Genomic DNA, 8,288 nt, shown 5'->3' with positions numbered 1-8,288 from the left:
TATATATATATATATATATGAAAAGAAGAAAGATGGGAAAGTTAATGAGCTAAGCTTGCACACACTTAGGAAAAGAACGACAGAATAAAATGTAGAAAAAATATATATAATAAGGACAAGAGCAAAGTTAGTACATAGGAAACCAAAACACCAAACAGGACAACAGAAGCCAAAAGCTGATTATTTTAAGAGAACAATAAAAGTGACACAGCATGAACCCAGCTACAGCCACACTACACAGTCAGGCTAAAAGGGAATGAGACATTTCACACTAAAAATGCTGCGAATGATAAATGAGAAGATTAGAGAAAGGAAGCTGATGTTTTATTAACCCATGATTGCAAACAATTTGGATTTATTCAGTGGTTCTCAATCTTCTACCCAGGAACCTGTAATTCTTGGTGTTTTAGCCAGAATCTACTGTTTTACACCTCATGCTGCTCCTTCCGTTCTCCTCCAAAGAACTCCCTGTCACTCCCGGCTGACTGACAACCTCACCTCAGTATCAGGGAGGAAACAGAAACCCGGGGGTGGCAGCCCCTCACTCCGCCTCTGTCCCTATGTGCACCGCCCACCTGCCCCATACCCTTTCAGGCCAGTTGCAGCCCCAACTGCACATGCCGTGGGCCTCATCCTAGCCTCCTTCTTCATAACCGGTGCTTCAAGTGGTTTCTCCCCCGTGCTACTCGCAGAGGCCTTTTCCATTCCACCAACACCCTCAGTGACACACAAGTGAACCAGTACAGCCGCCTTGTACCTGGACCCCATCCCTGTCATTTCCCCCCAGGTCACCAAGGCAATCACCGACAACTTTTTACAAGTTTCTCTTGTAAAAGAGGAAAAAAATGTAAGTAAAACCACTAACCATGCTCCAAAGCTCCAGAAAAACACCCCCGCCTCTGCCCACCAGGTGAAGATCCAGGCCATGCCCTGAGCCCCCGTCCCCAGTGCACCCTGCCCTCCCAGGACGTGGCCTTCCTCAGAGGGACCCCCGGATCCTTCTCATCCAGCTTCCCTCCTGACACCCATGAACTTCACTCTGCACAGCGATCCTGGGGGCTTCCCTTACACAACACCGCATGAGAGATTTCTTCAAGTAGCACAGCATCCTTTTCTTTCATCAAATATTTAATCTTTACCTGAAGAACATTTATTAAAGCTATTGCACAGATAGGTATTAACCAGAAACTAGAGTGGATGGACAGATGATGGCGGTGTGCACATCGGAGGAAGGGCTTTGTGTGATGAGGCTAAGGAAGCAACCACAATATATAAAAGAGAGCATTCCCTCCCTTCAAAGTTGGAAATGAAGCTGGGGGCCTAGCGGCGGGGTCCGCGGGCACCACCGGTGGGATGAGCGGAGGACCAGGTGAGGCACTGTAGCCTCTTCCAGGGCATGAGCGGTTCCGGCACCAGTGACAATGGTGTCCTTTGTCAAACTTCACTGATGTGCATGCCCTGGTGGTTCCTGCACTTTCTATGGGTGCTAAGCCTCAGCAACAACTCGACTGAGAAAAAGACAGCGCACACTCACCAGGCTCAGGGTGGGGGGCGCTGGGAACAGAGCGTGCAGCCTCAGGACTCAGAATCCAACTCCCTGCATATGGGGTGGTTTCTCACACTTAGGCACACACATGCACACGCATACACACGCAACCTCCAGGGCTCACAGCATGAAGGAAGGGACACTCAGACGCTCTCTGGAAGAGCTTTCTGGCCTGCACGAGCAGTTGCCTGAAATTTGCCCGCATTGGGAAGTGAGTGGGAACACAGCCAGCTACACCAGGCTTGGAGGCACCAGCTGCTTTCCTGGAGAGCAGCCCCATGACACCCTGAAACAGGTAGACCTCGGGCTGCAGGTGAGCAGGTCTCCAAACCTGAAGATGCAGTAACCTGAACTACAGGGTAAACCTGTGGAGGGTGGGTGCTCCCTACTGTGGGCCAGAAACCCTGGTGTCTGTGCCAGGAGCCTGGGCAGCACCTGCATCCCCTGGGTCCCTTTCCAATCTTTCCCAAAGCTCCAGCTCTTTCCATCTCCCTGACCAAAACCTAAGCCCCAGTGCCCCCAGCTGTGCTGCTAATCGCCTCTTCTCCTGCCTCCCTCACTTCCTGCCCTGCCGGTTCCTCCAGCTTCCCCTCACCTCCTCAAACCCAAGCTCCTGGCAGCCTTGATGGTTCATCCTGCTGGAACCTCCCATGGCCCCTCCTGGTCCGGCCCCTCTCTCACACTGTCTTCCCAGGATCCCCACTGAACCTGCTCCATCCAAGCCACATCCCTTGCTGTCCTGTGTGTTTGCTTGCAAGTTTGTTCCCTTGGCTGCTGGAGACTCCATGAAGCCAGAAACCATTTATGGGACACACACACACCCCCATCCAGGGCCTGCGCTGCCTGGCACAGTGGCCATCAGGATCACCTGGCAGACTGGGTGGCTGGGAAGGGAACGCGCCGAACAGCTTTGAGTCACAAAATAGAGTGGCCATTTTCCTTCATTAGTGAGGTTGGGAAGCAACAGGAGAATCATGTTGCTTTCAGAGGTGTGTTGGTTTGTTTGTTTTAGCTCAGCTATGAGGACTGTGTAGGATGAAGAAAGAATCTCTATACACACAAACTGTGTGGCCTTTACAAAGCACCTTCACCTCTCTGAGCCTTGGTTTTTTTCTATGAATTGGAAAAGTAATAGTAGTTTTGAGTTGTTGACAGAGTTGGATGAAAGAAAGGATTCAAAACTATGCATAAACTCTAATGTCCTGGAGAATCCATGGTATCGAGGTCAGGCAGAAACAGAAGGCAGAGAGTAACAGAAGTGTGTAAAGCCGGCGTCAGATGCACAGCATTACCAAATATCTGTGTGCACCTACAAAGAAACTGGCCTTGGCAGGTGTACCAAGTTGTGGTGATGTCACAATCGATTTGGGTGGGCCTGACCCAACAGCGATCCATGTACACGGAGGTGAGTGTCAGCAGAGTCACAGAAGGAACACCTGGTGAAGACAAAGGCAGAGGCTGGAGCAATGGGTAAACGAGCCAAGGAGCACCAAGGGTAGCCAGCGGCCACCAAGAGCCCAGAAGATGCCAGGAGGTTTCCTACACCACAGGCCCCAGGACCATCACCAGCCTGCAACCTCCTGATCGAGATTTCTGGCCTCCAGAACCATAAAATAGCCAATTTCCTCGCCTTAAGCTGCTCTGCATGTGGTGCTCTGTCATGGCCCCATAAGGCACCCATACACACACTCGGTAGGAATTCACCCCTGGGAATGTCTCTGGGCACGTGTGCACCCCACCTTTGCCCTCAAAAGTAAGCCCTTGTCACCAAGGAAACAGCTCCATTTCTTAGCCTTAAAAAGCTACCAAGATCTCTGAGCAAAAGATAATGAACAAAGATCAATTGTTCCCTACCTACTCTTCGGATGTCTTCATACCCCGCCTTCCGAGCTCACAGACGGTGCCTGCCGAGGCAATGGTGGCAGAGCCGATGCCATCGTTCTGTGGCCTGTGGTCTCATCAACACCTGGGCTCTCCTCCTTCCTCCCTGCAAACCTCTGAAGAGAGCTCTGCCACAGGCTGACCACGAGCTAAGTGGCCAGGAATGAGCTTTGTTTGCAGTCCTGGCCGTGCAATCCTGCACACTCTGTAAGGAGCAACTAGCCAGAGCAAGATGCTGCACGGCGGTTCTCTTTTCTTGACTGTGTATTGGAGAACAGAGACCAGACAGCAGTGAGCACACAGCAAGGGCAGGAAGGAAGCTGAGCTCACCCACGCAGCCCTGCATTTGTGCCCACCCCATGTGGCGGTTGGGATGACCCCAGCCTGCCTCGCTGACTGTAAGGAGCAGTTCTTCCCTAACATTTCTGGCCCCATGCCAGAATGTGCTTCCTAGACCTTGAACAATAATTCTTGGTCCAACTTCCTCATAGAGAGGAGGTAACCCACCAGAAGTGTTGAGCAGTGGTCACTAGGCCCTTTTCTTCCCCTCTGCTCCCAGACCCAGAATAGCAGCAATTTCAGAACGCACATCTGCTCTGCAGAACAGAACTCACCTGGGGACCAGACTGTGGGTGGGAACAGTGAGCCCATGGGGCCCCGGACTATGGCTCCATGGATCTTCATCAGTAACAAAGGTGGCATTTGTTCCCTGTGCCATGGGCATGTGTCATCAGTGAGGAGCACTGCTCCTCCGGGCCTCTCCGGGGAACCTGAAGTACAGTTGATTCCTGCTATTTCTGGGAGCTATGTTCTACAAAGCCATTCGAATACTGCATTGGCAAATATTGAACTTTTGTTCCTAGAAGTGCACACACACACACACACACACACACACACACACCTATGTCTGTGCACACATACCAGTGTCTTTGCAGAGGCAGAGATAGGAGTCATAGTTGGGTGACTGCTGTCCCCCCAGGTCCATTGCCTCGGCTTGGTCCCTAGTGGACAACTGGAGAGCCTGGGACTTTAGGGGTGGGCTCAGTGGGATGTACTCTGAGGCCCTCCCTCCGAAGAGACTGTAGAACCAACCCCATCCTTTAGCGCCTCTCTGCTCTGCTTGTGACAAGCAATCTCCCCCGGTGATTCTCTCCACACTGCCACCCAGCACCCTTCCAAGGTGCCAGAAGCAACAGAGCCAATCTCAGACCGGAACCTCCAGAACCATGAGTTAATAAACCTTTGCTCTTTGCTAGGTCAACCGCCTCTGGGGTCACCTGATAGCAATGCCAACTTGCTAATAGTAAACCCACTCGTGCATGTCGCATGGGCTGTAACCTCCAATTCCAAACACTACTCATCCTCGTGGGTTCTAGTTTCTTTATTCTGTAGAACAGGAATGCGGTCAGGAAGGACTAAGTCACTCTTATGAGGTCAGCGTGCCAACCGGCGGACAGTTGGGATCCACACCCATCCAAGGCCCAGGGTGGAGGCTGGCTCTGCACTGCACAGCCTTCTGTGGTCTCCAGTCCCACTCACCCCACTGTAAGCGCTATAGCAGAGGCTGAGCTTTGCTTGTCCGGCCTCCACAAGCACTCTGCACATGGGAAATGTCAGATTTCACTGTTCTGTGCATGTATGCAAATGACCGGGAGAGCACATGAGTGTTGATCTTAGAATTATAGTTGGGTTTTAGCAAACAGACACATTTGCAAGTAGAGAATCCATTAAAAAAAAGTAAGGCTCAACTGTGCAGTGGCCTAAGCGCCTGGCTGTTCACCATCGTGCAGATGAGAGGCCTGTCCATGCTCCCCTGGGGAGGAGGCTTCTCGGCCATCCGGTGGGGGCCGGCTGTGACTCCCCTCATCACTTGGTCCTCTTCCCGCGCGCTCATCTCCCGACAGGGATGACGGTGATGAGGGGATGCGGGGGAGGGAACAGATGCCTCCTCCTGCACAGAGCCCACTCTCGTTCCCTCTGGGAGGCACCAGCCCAGGCGGGACAAGGGGCGCCCAGGCCCCGCCGGTAGACGCAGAAGATACTCAAGGTGCGGGTGCCCCTCTCTCACCCCAGATCCCGGACGCCCCCACCCTGCACAACGAGCTCTTTGATCCTGATCCCTAGCTCAGGCGGACTCCACCTGGAAAAGCACTGTCGCCCCGCTGTGCAAACTAGGGGTTCTCCCAGCCGGAGGTCGGGTCTCCCCTGGGGGGCTGCAGTAAACCCTTCCCAGGCTCACTAGGCGCTGCGCTTATTAATTACTGTATCAGCTGTTTTACATACCCTAATTATCTCCCCGTGGCATAGACAATGGCCTTTTTACTGATTTTTTTTTTCTCTGTCTGGTAAAAATAGAAAATATGAATATGTATAGCTTCTTAAATCTTTTTTCGAAATTTAAACACAACATGAGCGCCACCTTCTGGTTGAAATGAGAAATACCCACGTGGATTTCCACAATCTCAACCTTGCATATCCAATAAAAAAATTAATAATAATAAAAATAAAGTAAGACGTATTTTAAGTATTTAAAATACCACATAAGCACCACATTCTTCTCTAAGTGGCTTAATTCCTGTGGCATAATTAATTCTTCTAAAATACTCATGGACATTACTGTGACCCTGTCTGTTGCGTCCTGTTGCTTTCTACATACATATTCAAGATTTCTTAGTGGACGCAGAGGCAGGAAGTGACTTTCCCTGCGAGTGCACAGCACAACCGAAGCTTGCGTCTCTGTTCCGCGACTGCGTTACATAACGAGTCATGCAAAACGGGGCACAGATGTGCCTCGAGTGAACGGGGCTCTTCCCCATGGATCTTCACACACACATGGCAGAGTACCAGCTGCTTCTGCAGGGAGCATTTCCTGCGTCTCCGAGAACAGTGAGTGTCAGACCTCAACCTTCCCGACGCCCCTCACAGAACACTCTGCACCCACTGATACCTGAGAGACGATGGAGGACGGAGGAACCCAAGACCACAAGAGCTGGAGCCAGATGAGCAGATGTGGACTCAGGCCATCCTTCACGGAAAGGTGGTAAACTTCTCAGACCGCCGTTCCCTCGTCTGTAAGAGGAGGGTGACCCAGGCTTTGAAAACTCTGGTGATGACCGAAGGGACATCATGCTGGGGAGCACCCCGTAGAGAAGTGGAACCAGAGCCGTGTGGTGACGCTGGACCTGTGGTTCAGGTGCTCAGGAGGCTGGGGCAAGAGGAGCAGGAGTGTGAGGGCAGCCTGGGCAACTTGGCACGATCCATCTCAAAAAATAAAAATAGAAACGGGACAATAAAATAAAGTAAATGCAGAGAAGAACCCTTCCTAAACAATATGGCTTGTGAGCTGCATATTCCTCCAAGAACTGGGCAGCTAGCTGGAAACGACAGAGGTGTGAGGACTGATGTACACTATGGGAAAGACATTGCCATATCAGCAGGCCTGACGAACACAGGCTCCTGGTGATTTTTTTTTTTTTTAACTGAAGATTTATTGAGTACTCTTGTGGTCCAGAGGGGCACTAAAGAGCAGCATATTCAGAATACAGCAGTCATGTGCCTGGAGGACTTACTGCCCAGAAAATGTCTGTGTTCTTCCCATTTCCCTCTAGCTGAGCCAATAGGCTGATGAGTGGTCACAAAGCAGATGACTTCCTCTCACTGTGGGAAGCAGCATGGTGAAGCAGGAACAGCACTACATCAAAACAGCACTCAGCTCTTCTGACTCTGCTACTCCCTCTGTGTGCTTCTGGGCAAGCTACACAGTCTGCTGAGACACAAGCCCAGACAGCTGCTATGAAGATGGTGCATAAGCCCTAAGCAGATATTGTAGTGGAGAATACTTATCTTAGTTACTTTATCATGGCTGAGACCAAATACCCAACATCTAAAGTTGAAGGAGGAAAGTTTATTTGGCTCTTAGTTTATAGAGGTTTCAGTCCATAGACGGCTGGCTCCGAGGCAGGATGGCAGGACAGACAGGTCTTACAGAGGAGAAACAGCTCATGGGGGAAGAAGATAGCAAAGCAAGCAGGGGCCTTAGCAGCTTCTTTATGCCCTTACGCCCAGATTAGGGTGGTGCCAAACCAATCAGTGGGCTGATTCAGTAATCACATACCCTATTCCCAGCATCACACACTCCAGATCCAGCCAGCTCTGAAAAAGCCTCTTCTGTGATCACATGAAGCTTTGGGAAGACAACTAGCTACAAGCCACTACAATATTAATATTTTTCTATTTTTTTCTGCTTCTTCCATAGCTAGGAATATGGCTACTCAGAATAAATACTACATTCCCAGACTTCCTCTCAGGTAGGTATGGTCATATGAGTAAGTTTCACCAATAGGTTATAAACAAAGTATCATGTGATAGATTCTGGTGAATTCTGGGAGTTGACCTACCCTGTCTGTCTCTGCTCTCCACCTTCCTCCATGCTGTTTTGAATGTAGATGTGACTAATGTAATTCCATCCCGGGCTATAAGAACATGGCTAACTCCAGACAGAATAAGTGGAAGGATAGAATGGCCCAAGCCCTTTAGGTCTTTGTGGAGCAGAACAATCACAGCAGGCCTAGATTGAACTGCCTGTGGATAGGTACAGGAGAGATAAATAAGTATTTAAGCCATTGTTCTTTTGAGATTTCTGTCATCTACAGCTGAACCTAATTCTAACATATAGTTTGCTCTTTTTACTAATGCTATGACAGAACAGTGCTTGGACAATAGCATAGGATAGACAAATAAGAGTGTCAACTCCCGTTACACACAACGCCCAAGGAGAGACTGGAAACTTCTGTTAAGGTCATTATGGAGCAGAATCTTCATCGGCTGTCCCAGGGGAATGGGACACATATGTATAGCAGAA

The sequence above is a fragment of the Fukomys damarensis genome, unplaced genomic scaffold (assembly GCF_012274545.1).
Source record: "Fukomys damarensis isolate Sample0158 unplaced genomic scaffold, DMR_v1.0_HiC HiC_scaffold_5, whole genome shotgun sequence".
In the NCBI taxonomy this organism is placed as follows: domain Eukaryota; kingdom Metazoa; phylum Chordata; class Mammalia; order Rodentia; family Bathyergidae; genus Fukomys; species Fukomys damarensis.
This window is presented reverse-complemented; position numbering follows the sequence as displayed.